Raw genomic sequence first — 14,073 nt, 5'->3', positions numbered from 1 at the left:
CCTGCTCTGTGGAGGAGGAGGCCCCAGCCCCATGGGGACAGGGCTCCTGCCTGCTTAATGGAGTGTATAGCCCTGGCTGCACCTCCCTGCTGCAGTGGCATCTTGGCAATGGCCACTCTAGATGGGCCACTGCCACCGTCAAAAATACTTCAATTACTATGGAACCACAAGAATTCAGCAAATTCATAAAACAGAAATCATACTATCCATACTCTTGGACCATAGTGCAATAAAAATAGAAATCAATGCTAAGGAAATTGCTCAAAAGCATACAACTTAATGGAAATTGAACAACCTGCTCCTGAATGACTTTGGGGTAAATAATAATATTAAGGCAGAAATCAATAAATTCTTTGAAATTAATGAGAAAAAATATACAACATATCATAATCTCTAGGACACAGCCAAAGCAGTGTTAAGAGGGAATTTTATAGCACTAAATGCCCACATCAAAAAGTTAGGAAGATCTCAAATTAACAACCTAACATCCCAACTAGAGGAACTAGAGCAACAAGACCTAACTGCAGCTAGTAAAAGACATAAAAAAAAAAAAAAATGGAGCTGAACTGAAGGAAATTGAGACACAAAAATCATACAATAGATTTAATTTTAATAACAAAAAGTGACCAGAGAGTTATGCAATCTGTCCAGGACTTCATTAAATGACAAGAAATGGAGATTCAATAAGTGTGGTTGAAGGCAATGACTAGAGAAAAAATTAAAAATTATTTTATGTTTATATCTCAACAAGTCCAGATACCACAAAATACTGATTGTAATGCACCTTTATCATCTCATGAATTCCCTTAATTCAGCTCTTTTCCTTCAGATTTGAATATAAAGCTATTAGACCAACATCTAAATAAAGCTAACAATTTATATCTTTTGAGAGACTAACTTTTTCTCCCTCAATTATACAGGCAAATCTGATTTTATCGCTTTTTACTTTTATTTAGCTTTGAAGATATTGCATTTTTTATTTTACAAATTGAAAGTTTGTGGCAATCCTTCATTGAGAAAGTCTATCGGCACCATTTTTCCAACAGCATGTGCTCACTTTATGTAGCTGTGTCACATTTTGGTAATTCTTGCAATATTTTAAACTTTTTCATTAGCATTATAACAGTTAGGGTGATATGCGATCAATGATCCTGAATTTTACCATTGTAATTGTTTCAGAGTACCACAAACCATGGCCATATAAGATGGCAAACTTAATAGATACATTTTCTGAGTGTTCTCACTGCTCCACTTCATGTCTTTCCCTCTCCTCTGACCTCCCCATTCCCTGAGACAGAACAATATTGAAATTAGGCCAGCTAATAACTCCACAATGGCCTCTAAGTGTTCAAGTAAAAAGAGGAGTCACATGAGTCCCATTTTAAATCAAAAGCTAGAAATGATTTAGTTTAGTGGGCAAGGCTTGCCAAAAGCTTAGACAGGCTGAAAGTTAGGCCTCTTGTGCCAAATGATTATCCAAGTTGTGAATGCAAAGGAAAAGTTCTGGAAGGACACTAAAAGCACTATTCCAGTTTCATTGATATGGAGAAAGTTTTAGTGGTCTCTACAGAAAATCAAACCAGCCACACGACTCCCTTAAGCCAAAGCCTAATGCAGAGCAAAGCCCTTACTCTCTTCAAGTCTATGAAGGCTGAGACAGGTGAGAAAGCTGCAGAGGAAAAGTCTGAAGCCAGCATGAGGTGTAAGAAAAGAAGCTGTCTCCATAACGAAAAAGCAGCAAGTTCTGATAAAAGTTGGGCAGTAAGTTATCCTAAAAATCTCGCTAAGATAACTGATGAAGGTGACTACACGAAACAAAATATTCTCAATAGAAACAAAACAGCCTTCTATTAGAAGAAGATGTCATCTGGGACTTTAATAGTTAAAGAGGAGAAGTCAATACCTGCCTTCACCACTTCAAAGGACAGGATGACTTTCTTGATAGGAGTTAATACAGCTTCTGACTTTAAACTGAAGCCAAGGCTTATTTAACATTCCAAAAATCTTAGGGCACTTAAGAATTATGCTAAATCCATTCTGCCTGTGGTCTATACATGGAACAAACATAATGTGTTTGCACACCTAACAGACCACAGTGCAATGCAAACATAATTTTTTTTTTTTTTGAGACAGAGTTTCACTCTTGTTGCCCAGGCTGGAGTGCGGTGGTGTGATCTTGGCTCACCCCAACCTCCACCTCCTGGGTTCAAGCGATTCTCCTGCCTCAGCCTCTCAAGTAGCTGGTATTACAGGCATGAGACACCATGTCCAGCTAATTTTGTATTTTTAGTAAGGATGGGGTTTCTCCATGTTGGTCAGGCTGGTCTCAAACTCCCGACCTCAGGTGATCCACCCGCTTTGGTCTCCCAAAGTGCTGGGGTTACAGGTGTGAGCCACCGTTTCCGGCCCTGCAAACACAATTTTTATATGCACCGGGAAAACAAAATTTTTGTGTTACTCACTTTATTTTGATATTTATTGTGGTGGTCTGGGACTGAACCTGCAATATCTCCAAGTTATGCCTGTATTAAGGTTATGAGACCTGTGCAACAGCATGTATGATTTTCTGTTTTCCTCTCATGTTATTAGCTACATGTTTCCTCTCATGGTATTAGCTATACAGACAGTATAAAATAAATATAAAAATTCAAATAACTGTACAATAAAACTTCATATTCACTAAGAATTGCAACACTACTCAAGTTGAGCTGATATTTGACTGGAAGCACCACTAGGAAAGGACTCAAAATATATAATACAGTACTGATTTTCTGGATGTTTTATATCCATTCAAAATTTGATGGATGATAGACAGTTTAGGGATTTAACAGTATAATGTGTTAAAGTGTGAATTAGGCAAAATCTGAGCTATGACATGTGAATACCATGTTGTTAATAATAACCTACCTGTTGTTGATATGAGGGGGAGAGAGCAAGGGGCTCACCTGCTCTGTTTTACCAGCAATCTATACCCAAATAGCTGAGGCCTGAAAATCCACTCGAAAGCCTTTATTCTTACAGATCAGTATTGGGATCACTTTCATTATGCAATCCTCACTATTCAAAGAGTTGCCATAGAATTACCAGTCATTTAAATCTTAAAGCTTTGACATTTTAAGTTTTAAAAAAATTGGCCAATGGACTCCATTATGAATCTCATTAAAAGTATACACATTATTTTCAAAAGAATGAACATAGATACAATTTTGATTACAGTTGCTATTCATGGACCAGCTCCCGGACTATTCAAAGATGCCAGGTAGGATAGATTGTATTTTACAAAAATGACAGCACCAATAATGATCTCATCCTGCACGTTCCTCTTACAACATGAGGTTCACACTCTGCCTTTGAGAGGTGGGGGCTATGTTGACTCTTTTTAATTCTGGGAACACCTTTGTAATGACCAAGGAAAAGAACAAATTTAAACCCCTACTTCACAGTATAAACAAAATTAACTTGAAACGGATAGAAGGGACCAATATGTAATAGCCAAAACTATAAAACACTTTGAAGAAAATATTAGTGTAAATATTCATGATGCTGATCAGAAAATGACTTCTTAGATATGACAACTAAAGTACAAGCAACCAAAGAACAAATACATAAGTGAAACTTCATCAAAATAAAAAGGTTTTGTACATTAAAAGATACCATCAAGAAAGAAAAGAAAACCCAGAGGATATGAAAAATAATTCTAATCATATACTTTATAAGAGGCTAGTATCTAGAATATATTCTAAAATTTTACAACTCAATAATCAAAAGACAAATAACCCATTTTTTAAATGGGCAAATGATTTCAATACAGATGTCTCTAAAATGATATAAAAATGGTCCATAAGCACACAAAAAATGCTTAACATCATTTGCCATCAGTGAAATGCAAATCAATACCACAAACTTCCTATCCACTAGGATGGCTATAACAAAAATACAGATCTTAAGTATCGGTGGGGATGTGAGAAAATTGAAACACTGTGCATTGTTAGTTGAAATTTAAAATGGTACAACTACTTTGGGAAACAGTGTATAAGAAAAAGAACAGCAAAATAAGCTCAAAGAATGTGGACATAAAAATATAATGATAATAAAGTTAACAGCAGAAATAAGTAAAATATAAAAATTAAATTAAGGATCACTCTGGGCATGGTGCCTCATGCCTGTAATCCCAGCACTTTGGGAGGCCAAGGTGAGATCACTTGAGGTCAGGAATTTGAGACCAGCCTGGGCAACATAGTGAAACCACTTCTGTACAAAACATTTAAAACTTGGCCAGTTGTTGTGGCACACCCCTGTAATCTCAGCTAATCGGGAGGCTGAGGTAGGAGGACCCATTGTCAGTTTCACTCAACACAATATAAAAATCATAAGCAAAGTATTACCAAAGTGAATTAAGCAATATATACAAAGGAAAATACACTGTAACTAAATTGACTTTATCACATAAATGCACAGTTGTTCTATCATTAGAGGCTCAAATAATGTAAATCAAAATGTTAACAGATAAACAGATTTAAAAAACATGATTTCAATCGCCTTTTAACATTTGGTAGAATTCAACATCAATTTGTTATTTTAAAAAACAGTAACTATTTTAAGAAATTGAGAGTATAAGAAAAATCCTCATAGTCTGACAAACGGATGTGCAAACAACCAAAGTAAATATACACTTATCTGTGAAAGGTTGAACTGCTTCCCCTCTGAGAACAGGATTAAGACAAAGATGCCTGGTGTTATCAGCTATACTCAACATTATATTGGATGTTCTAGCCAGTTCAGAAAGCAATCAAAAGGAAATGAGGAATGAAGAGTGTAGAAAAAAAAATGTGTAACATTTTTGTGTTTAGAGAATCCTAACAAATCTACAGATAAATTATTAGGATTAATGAGAGTGTAGCAAATTTGTGGGAAAAAAATCAATATTCAAATATTAATTGCACCCTTTCCTTCCCTTGCCCTTCTTCCTTTTCCCTCTCCTACTCTCCTTTCCTTTTATTTTCTTTATGCACACAGTAGAATACTACACAATCTATAGCCACATATAAACATTAATGAATCATTTCACAAACCAAATGGAGGGCGAATAAAGCAAGACACATTATACACTGTTCTATTTAAATAAAGTGCAAAATCTGTTTAAACTAAAGTATATATTTAGGAGTGCAAACCTAGAAGGTTAGATCGCAAAGAAAATCCAAAAAGTATAGATACCTATTTATTTTTAGTACTTACGCATTTTTTAAAATGTGCTACATAGTACTATAACTAAAGATCTCAAAAAAATGTATGCATGAGACAGAGTAGCATTGATAAAGAGGCAATTTCACCTTTGGCTCTGTATATTTCTGTGTTGTTTAAACATATTACACAAAGGATACACATTTTCTATGAATCATATATGTAATTTACTTTTGAATATCAATATAGATTTTACAAACTATAAGAATACCCAAAAATTGTTTATATAAATTTTAAGAAAAAAAAAGTTTCAGAATGAGAGAAGACACAATGATTAGAGGCAAAACAAAAAATAAAAAGCTAAAACATTTGAAGGTCCCCATTAGTTTGATGAAGCTGAAGAAAAGGGCATATGTGTGGGGACAAAGCGGAGCTCTCTGTAATCTGATCTGTGAAGGGCTAGGGCTGTACCACTTAAATGTGGTTTGAGGTCACACACACTGAACCACATGGCAGTACTCTTTTTACTTTGACCCTGGTGCCCAGACTGTGATCTAAACCTCATCGTAGCTTGTAATAAATTCCATAATTAGTAGCAATTCTAACAACAGAGAGTCAAAGAATTGATGAGGCCAGGAGAAAAGGTCTGCCCTTTAATCAGAAGCTATACATTCAAATCACCTTCAAGGCAATTTTCTGGGGCAAACCACTGTCCATGCATTTATATGTGGTTAATGAGTAGTGAAAAGCCCTTTGGAATGTTTAGAGGCCCTTTTCATTTGCACACAATTAGGGTAAAAATGAAATGTGCAGATCAACATTGAATGACATTCTTCTGGTATCTTTTTCTATCACATCATGCATGAAAACCAAAGGTCTCTTTGTCATAAAAGGGACTAAATTGCTTAAACCATGAATTTATAAACTTGCATTTTTCCCCTCTGAGAATTTGTCATGGTTTCTGAGTTCTCGAAAACTCCCAGAAAGTGATAATGCAATCAATTGCATATAAAACCTCAAAAGTCATAGCGGAAGACTAGTTGAGAAATTTAAGTTCAGAGGAGGAAGTATGAAAGGTAAATCGTAAATGTTTAATTTGGCAATTGAACCTTAAAAGATATATGTTTACCAGGGATGAGGGCTACTGTGACCAAAACAGCATGGTACTGGTACAAAAACAGGCACATAGACTAATGGAACAGAATAGAGAGCCCAGAAATAAGGCGACACATCTACAGTCATCTGATCTTTGACAAAGCTGACAAAAACAAGCAACGATGAAGACTCCCTGTGTAATAAATGGTGCTGGGATAACTGGCTATCCATGTGCAGACGACTGAAGCTGGACCCTTTCCTTACACCATATACAAAAATCAACTCAAAATGGATTAAAGACTTAAATGTAAAACCTAAAATTATAAAAACCCTGGAAGACAACCTAGGCAATACCATCTTGGTCCTAGGTATGGGCAAATATTTCATGACAAAGACACCAAAAGCAATCACAACAAAAGTAAAAATTGACAAATAGAATCTAATAAAACTTAAGAGATTCTGCACAGCAAAAGAAACTATAAACAGAGTAAAATGACAATCTACAGAATGGGAGAAAATATTTTCAAACTATGCATCTGACAAAGGTCTAATGTCCAGTGTCTACAAGAAATTTAAACAAGTTTATAAGAGAAAAACAAACAACCCCATTAAAAAGTGGGCAAAGGACATGAACAGACACTTTTATAAAGAAGACATACATGCAGCCAACAATTCTAAGAAAAAAGCTCAATATCACTGATCGTTAGAGAAATGCAAATCAAGATCACAATGAGATACCATCTCACACCAGTCAGAATGGCTACTATTAAAACTCAAAAAATAACAGACACTGGCAAGGTCTCAGAGAAAAGGGAACACTTATACACTATTGGTAGGACTGTAAATTAGTTCAGCCATTGTGGAATTCAGTAGCGTGATTCCTCAAAGAGCTAAAAGCAGAACTACCACTTGACCCAGCAATCCATTACTGGTTATATACCCAGATAAATATAAATCATTCTATGTAAAGACATATGCATGTGAATGTTCATTGCAGCACTCTTCACAATAGCAAAGACATGGGATCAACCTAAACGCCCATCAGTGACAGACTGGACAAAGAAAACGTGGTACATATGTATCATGGAATATTATGCAGCCATAAAAATGAACATGATCATGTCTTTTGCGGGAACACGGATGGAGCTGGAGGCTATCATCAGTGACAGACTGGACAAAGAAAACGTGGTACATATGTATCATGGAATATTATGCAGCCATAAAAATGAACATGATCATGTCTTTTGCGGGAACACGGATGGAGCTGGAGGCTATCATTCTAAGAGAAGTAATGTAGGAACAGAAAACCAGACACTGTGTGTTCTCAATTATAAGTGGGGAGCTAAACAATAAGAACTAAGGAATATAGAGAAGGAAACTACAGACACTGATGTCTACTTGAGGGAGGAGGATGGGAGGAAGGAAAGGAGCAGCAAAGATAACTATTGGGTACTGAGCTTACTACCTGGGTGATGTAATAATATGTACAACAAACCCCTGTGATGTGTTTATCTGTGTAACAAACCTTCACATTTACCCACAAACCTAAAATTAAAATTAAAAAAAAAAACAAGAAAGAGTTTTAAAATACTTTTCTTGTGGCTCACGCCTGTAATCCCAGCACTTTGGGAGGCCAAGGTGGGTGGATCACGAGGTCAGGAGATCAAGACCATCCTGGCTAACACGGTGAAACTCCATCTCTACTAAAAATACAAAAACAAAATTAGTCGGGCGTGGTGGTGGGCGCCTGTAGTCCCAGCTACTCAGGAGGCTGAGGTGGGAGAATGGCGTGAACTCGGGAGGCGGAGCTTGCAGTGAGCCGAGATCGCGCCACCGCACTCCAGCCTGGGCGACAGAGCAAGACTCCGCCTCAAAAAAAATAAAAAAATTAAAAAAATAAAATAAAATAAAATAAAATAAACTTTTCTTAAACATAGTTTTATATGTGATTCTAGGCAACTGGACATTGAACAGTCTGTAACTGTTTGTTCTGCATCTATCCTGTTAACTGCTTCCAGCTCACCCACACCTAGGCCATGGGTTTCATATAAAAAGCTTCATAACTCATGGAGTTCCCGTAAGCCCAAGCCCAGAGCCTCATTTTTTCTTTCCTTCTGCAGTCTTTAAACCATTTCATGTAGTCTTAGCCTACCTTTGTATTGACTCTGGAGTTGGCTGCAAACCTTAAGGACGCTGCCTTTGCTGTAAGAGTTATCTCAGTTACCCGTGTCCACAAAGAAGGATGCAGTGCCCTAACCTACACTCTGTCCAGGCTTATGCAGGGAAAGCACTGCCAGGCAGATCTAGAATCACGCTAGTCCCCACCCCAAGCCCTAAAGGTCCAAGGAGACAGAAATCGAACAATGTCTACCATTACTTCAAACTTTTGAACCACTATCTTCTAAAGTGGAGGCCCTCAAACTACAGCCCAATGTCAAAATCCAGCCCTTTTCCTGTTTCATATGGCCTTTGAGATAAGATTAGTTTTTCCCTATTTAAAGGGTTATAAAGGCAGAAGGAGGAGGAGGACAGAAAGGAGGAAGAAGAGAAGGCAAAGGTGGAGGAGGAGGTGAAGCAAAGAAGAAAATGAGGCATACGCAGTGAAGACCATATGTGGCCTACCAAATCCTAAAATGTTTACTATCTGGCTCGTCACAGAAAAAAATGTTTCCTGACCCCTGTTCTAAACCACAAACTTTGTCTTTTCAAGCCCTTGCATAAAATGCTCCCACGGCTTTCCATTACTCTCAGGATAAGCTCTACATTCCTCAACATAGTCTAGGCTCGATCATCTGACCCTATCACTTAGTCCCTGTCAACTTGGCCCCAACATCCACTCCCTATTCACAGAGCCTGAATTACTTGCTCTTTTGTGAACATAACATAAACTTTCATTCCACTGTGCCCTGTTTTAACAATTCTCTCCTCTCCCTGGAATCCACTTTTCCTCTGGCCCTCTTGGAAAACTCTTCCTTAAAGGCTTAGCTAAACTGCCACTTCTCTAAAGCATTCTCTGAGTGCCTCAAGCTGAATTAAGATCGCCTCTGCACATCCACAGCATTTAGTTATGCCTTCTCTTAGTTCACTTAATATATTACTCGCTGAGCCACCACTCTCAGTTGGGGACTGAAAGGTTTATCATTTCCATCTAGCTGTTTATATCCTGCGGACAGCCTAAAAGCAGTCCTAGGTTTGAATTTACTTCTGCTTCTATTTACTGTTTACTTAATTTGGGAAAACAAAAAAGATAGACCAACAGTCCCAAATTAGATGAATTGTCAGACAGTTGAAAAGAATATAGTGCAGGCCTAGAAAATGGTTTGAGAAAGAATCAAACCCTTACCTGCAAAGTGAAGACATCTTAAAGATATTCTTGGGAAAGAATAAGTTTTCATTTTATAGATATGTGAGGCACTCCATTCCAAGAAAATTGATGCTATGCTAGGAAGTCTCCTACCTGCAGTACCGACATGATTAAAGGGATAAAAGGACAAATGAGAAAAGATGAAATAAATGGCTAGATACTAAGGGAATATGAAGAAATCCACATGAATGTCTACCGGGCTCTAAATAACATGATCATTCATTTATAAAGATGAACTCAAAAATAAAATTAGTTATACTATACATATGCTATTTAATTGTATGAAAATGGTCAATAAGATGAAGTTTTGTTTTGTTTGGTTTGTTTTTTTTTGTTTTGTTTTGGTTTTGGTTTTTTGGTTTTTTTGAGATGGAGTCTAGCTCTTGTTGCCCAGGCTGGAGTGCAGTGGCAGGATCTCGGTTCACTGCAACATCCGCCTCCCGGGTTTAAGCGATTCTCCTGCCTCAGCCTCCTGAGTAGCTGGGATTACAGGCAAGTGCCACCACGCCCAGCTAATTTTTGTATTTTTAGTAAGTCGGAGTTTCACCATGTTGGCCAGGCTGGTCTCTTATCTCCTGACCTCAGGTGATCCACCCGCCTTGACCACCCAAAGTGCTGGGATGACAGGCATGAGCCACTGTGCCCGGCCAAGATGAAGTATTAATATGGAAAAAGGTTCATGGAAAAGAAGTAGGTTGAAAAAATATATATACTATGACTTTTTATGTCATTTATTCGAAATAAAAGATAAAACACCCTTTATGTGTATATGTGTGTGTGTAAATGTCTACAAAAATTTACAAGGTATGCCTGATTAGCAAAAATGTTTCCTTCGTAAATAAGGGAGGAGAGTTTGGGGCTGATAATCCAAGAGAGTCAAAGGGTACTTTAACTGTTACCTTTACTTGCGAATTGTTTGACTTCTTAAAAATAATGAGCATTTTTTGTCAATTGAAATTAAAACCAATAAAATGTACATTCACATCATATCCAGATCCTACAAGACATAACATTTCAACAGGGTCTAAAAGAATAGGTGATATATTCTCATTCATTTAGTTTTTAAATTGTCTTTCTCGGGTTTTAAATATACATAATAAAAGAAAATCACAGATGCTGAAATAGGTATTCCAAAGCTCAAAGACAAGCTGAGAAAATCAGAATTAAAACCACACAGGTTAAAAATTATTTTCTTTAAGAATGTTGAATGTTGGCACCCACTCTCTCCTGGCTTGTAGGTTTTCTGCTGAGAGGTCTGCTGTTAGCCTGTGCAGCAAACCACCATGGCACACATTTACCTATGTAACAAACCTGCACATTCTGCACATGTCTCCCAGAATCTAAAATAAAATTAAAATTAAAGAAACACATGAACTAAAGCAGTTTCTATTAAAGGTGAATGAAACAAACAGTAGATGAAAGTTGGGTTACCATGGAAGCAACAGACATGAACATGTAGGAAAAAAAATAAAGGAGAAGATTTTCTGCTCAGTCACGTCAAAGTCAGGTGTCTAGTCTGTTTCAATGTCAGATCCGGTAAGAGATGATGATGTTGGGCGCTGACGGTGGAGCGGGATTCATAATGAAGGTCCAGAGATAGCCCTAGTCTTGCTCAGCCAATAAAGTGCAGTGGATTTTTTTCTGAGTGCAAAATTTAAAATAAGGCTCAACGTATTCATTTCATCTACAGCAGAGAAGGCAGACCAAGTGGTGAGACTTTTGCTGAACTTGAGAGTATGAGGTCAAATTGGCCCGGAAAAAAGACAAAGAAACTATAGGACACAGATATGTTTCAGTATTCAAGTCAAACAATGTTGAAATGGATTGGGTGCTGAAGCATAGTGGTCCAGATAGTTCTGACATGGCCAATGATGGCTTTGTACTCCCCTTTGAATGTAGCAAGGAAGAAATTGTTCAGTTCTTCTCATGGTTAGAAATCGTGCCAAATGGCATAACACTGATGGTGGATTTCCAGGGAAGGAGTACAGGGGAGGCCTTTGTGCAGTATGCTTCACAGGAAATAGCTGAAAATGTTCTAGAGAAACACAAGGAAAGAATAAGGCACATGTATATCAAAATATTTAAGAGCAGTAGAGCTGAAGTCAGAACTCAAGAAGCTTATGGCCACGCAGCAGCCAGGTCCCTATGACAGACCTGGGGCTGGCAAAGGGCATAACAGCATTAGCAGAGGAGATGGCTTTGAGAGGATGCGGTGTGGTGCTTATGGTGGAAGCTATGGAGACTATAATGATTATAATGGTTATAATGATGGCTATGAATGTGGGTCAGATAGATTTGGAAGAAACTTCAATTATAGTTTTTTAGGAATGTCTGATCATAGATATGAGGATGGTGGTTCTACCTTCCAGAGCACAATGGGACACTGTGTACACATGTGTGGATTACCTTACAGAGCTACTGAGAATGATATTTATAATTTTTTTCACTGCTCAGTCATGGAGAGTACACATTGTAATTGGTCCTGATGGCAGAGTAACTGGTGAAGCAAATGTCGAGTTTGTAACTCAGAAGATGCTGTGGCAGCTATGTCAAAAGACAAAGCAAATACGCATCACAGATATGTAGAACTCTTCTTGGATTCTACAATAGCACCAAGTGGTGGTGGTTATGGTAGCCAAATGATGGGAGTTATGGGCTTGTCAAACCAGTTCAGTTACAGTGGCCCAGCCAGCCAAAAGTTGAGTGATGATTATGCAAGCAGCTATGGTGGCTAGAGCAGCATGAGTGGATACGATCAAGTTTTGCAGGAAAACTCCAGTAATTTTCAATCAAACATTACATAAGTAGCCAAGGAGCAATAAACAGCAGCTACTACAGTAGAGGAAGCCATGCATCTATGGGCGTGAACAGCACGGGAGGGATGTCTAGCATGTCTGATATGAGTGGTGGATGAAGAATGTAATTGATCCTCATCACGGACTCTTGGCCAACTTTTTTCAAGAAAAAAACTTCAGTTTAACAGTTTTTGAAGTACAAGCTTGTGGTTTATGCTTACTCTCTAAGTGGAAATCAGGATTGTTCTGCAGACTTAATTAAGGCCCAGTGTTTTTGAACACAGTACTCCTCTAGGATGTAACAGTGAAGTTGAGTAAACTATAACTGTTAAAGAAGTTTTCGTTTTTCTCAAGTTAGTTATATTGTACAATGTACTGAAGCAGTAAATGTATTTAGGTTAAAGCAGTTGAATTAAATTAGTTGTTGCCCTTATACCACGTTACATTGAACACAGTTTGGATGCATGTTGAAATACATGCTTTTTTTTTTTTTTCGTAAAACTCAATATAAGAGCTGTGTCTGGAATTAAAGTAAAAATTTTTGGCACTTTTTAAAATTCTAGTTTCATTTAGTAACCTGTAGGGCATGTATGTTTAAGCTTTATTTAAGTTAATGGGAAAAAATTAGAGATTCAATACCAATACTTTAGGATTTTGGTCTTAGTGTTTATATGAAATTCTTAGGCCTTGATTTTAATCTTTCATTGTATTGTGATTTTCTTCTAGGTATATTATACCATATGAAACTCGTCAAATAAATCTTTCTTTTTTTAATTTTTTTTTTTTTTGAGATGGAGTCTTGCTCTGTCGCCCAGCCTGAAGTGCAGTGGCACAATCTCAGCTCAAGGCAGCCTCTGCCCACTTGGTTCCAGTGATTCTCCTGCCTCAGCCTCCTGAGTAGCTGGGATTATGGGAGCATGCCACCACGCCCGGCTAATTTTTGTATTTTTAGTAGTGATGGGGTTTCCCCATGTTGGCCAGTCTGGTCACGAACTCCTGACCTCAGGTGATCTGCCTGCCTCAGCCTCCAAAAGTGCTGGGATTACAGGCGTGAGCCACTGCACCAGCCAATCTTCCTTTTAAAAACCGAAAGAAGAAAGAGGAAGAAGAAGAAGAACAACAACAACAACAACAAGAAGGAGGAGGGAAAGGAGGGGGGTATTAAGACTTGGCACAACTAGTGATATCAGGTTAGAATAGATCGTCAGGGCTATCACATTTTGTAAGCCTTGAAGATCAATAAAGCTGAATAGTAAATTTCAGTGCAGGCTAAATTAAAATGTAAAGTAATTTTCTCCTCTCTGATTCATAAATTCATTTATTCATTCATCCGCCAAAGATTTGCTGAGTGCCTAAAATTTTCCAGACCCTATATGCTGGGTGTGAAAGATACAGAAAAGAAATAACTCACGCCTTTTCTTGTACTTCAAAAGCTCAGTATAACCAAGGCCTTTACGGAGAGTCAATGACTTCTGAGAGACTCACTGGCTGTCTGGGACAGTATTGTTCTATTTATTTCTCTCCCCTAAATATATTACAGATTCAACTCCTTTTATGTAGCAAGAACTGGCAGTGTGGAGTGGAGCTGTTCACCACCCGTTCACCATCTCTGCTTTCTGATTTCAAACATGGAGGTTG

The 14,073-nt window shown here is 37.7% G+C and overlaps 1 pseudogene; it reads left to right on the top strand.

Moving 5' to 3' along the window:
- Positions 1–11,186: 11,186 nt before the first annotated feature.
- On the top strand, positions 11,187–12,554 carry LOC129024763 (heterogeneous nuclear ribonucleoprotein H-like; annotated as a pseudogene).
- The last annotated feature ends 1,519 nt before the right edge of the window (positions 12,555–14,073 follow it).

The sequence above is a fragment of the Pongo pygmaeus genome, chromosome X (assembly GCF_028885625.2).
Source record: "Pongo pygmaeus isolate AG05252 chromosome X, NHGRI_mPonPyg2-v2.0_pri, whole genome shotgun sequence".
Lineage (NCBI taxonomy): Eukaryota > Metazoa > Chordata > Mammalia > Primates > Hominidae > Pongo > Pongo pygmaeus.
The sequence above is the reverse complement of the archived record's forward strand: the minus strand, read 5'-3'. Positions and strand labels throughout refer to the sequence as shown.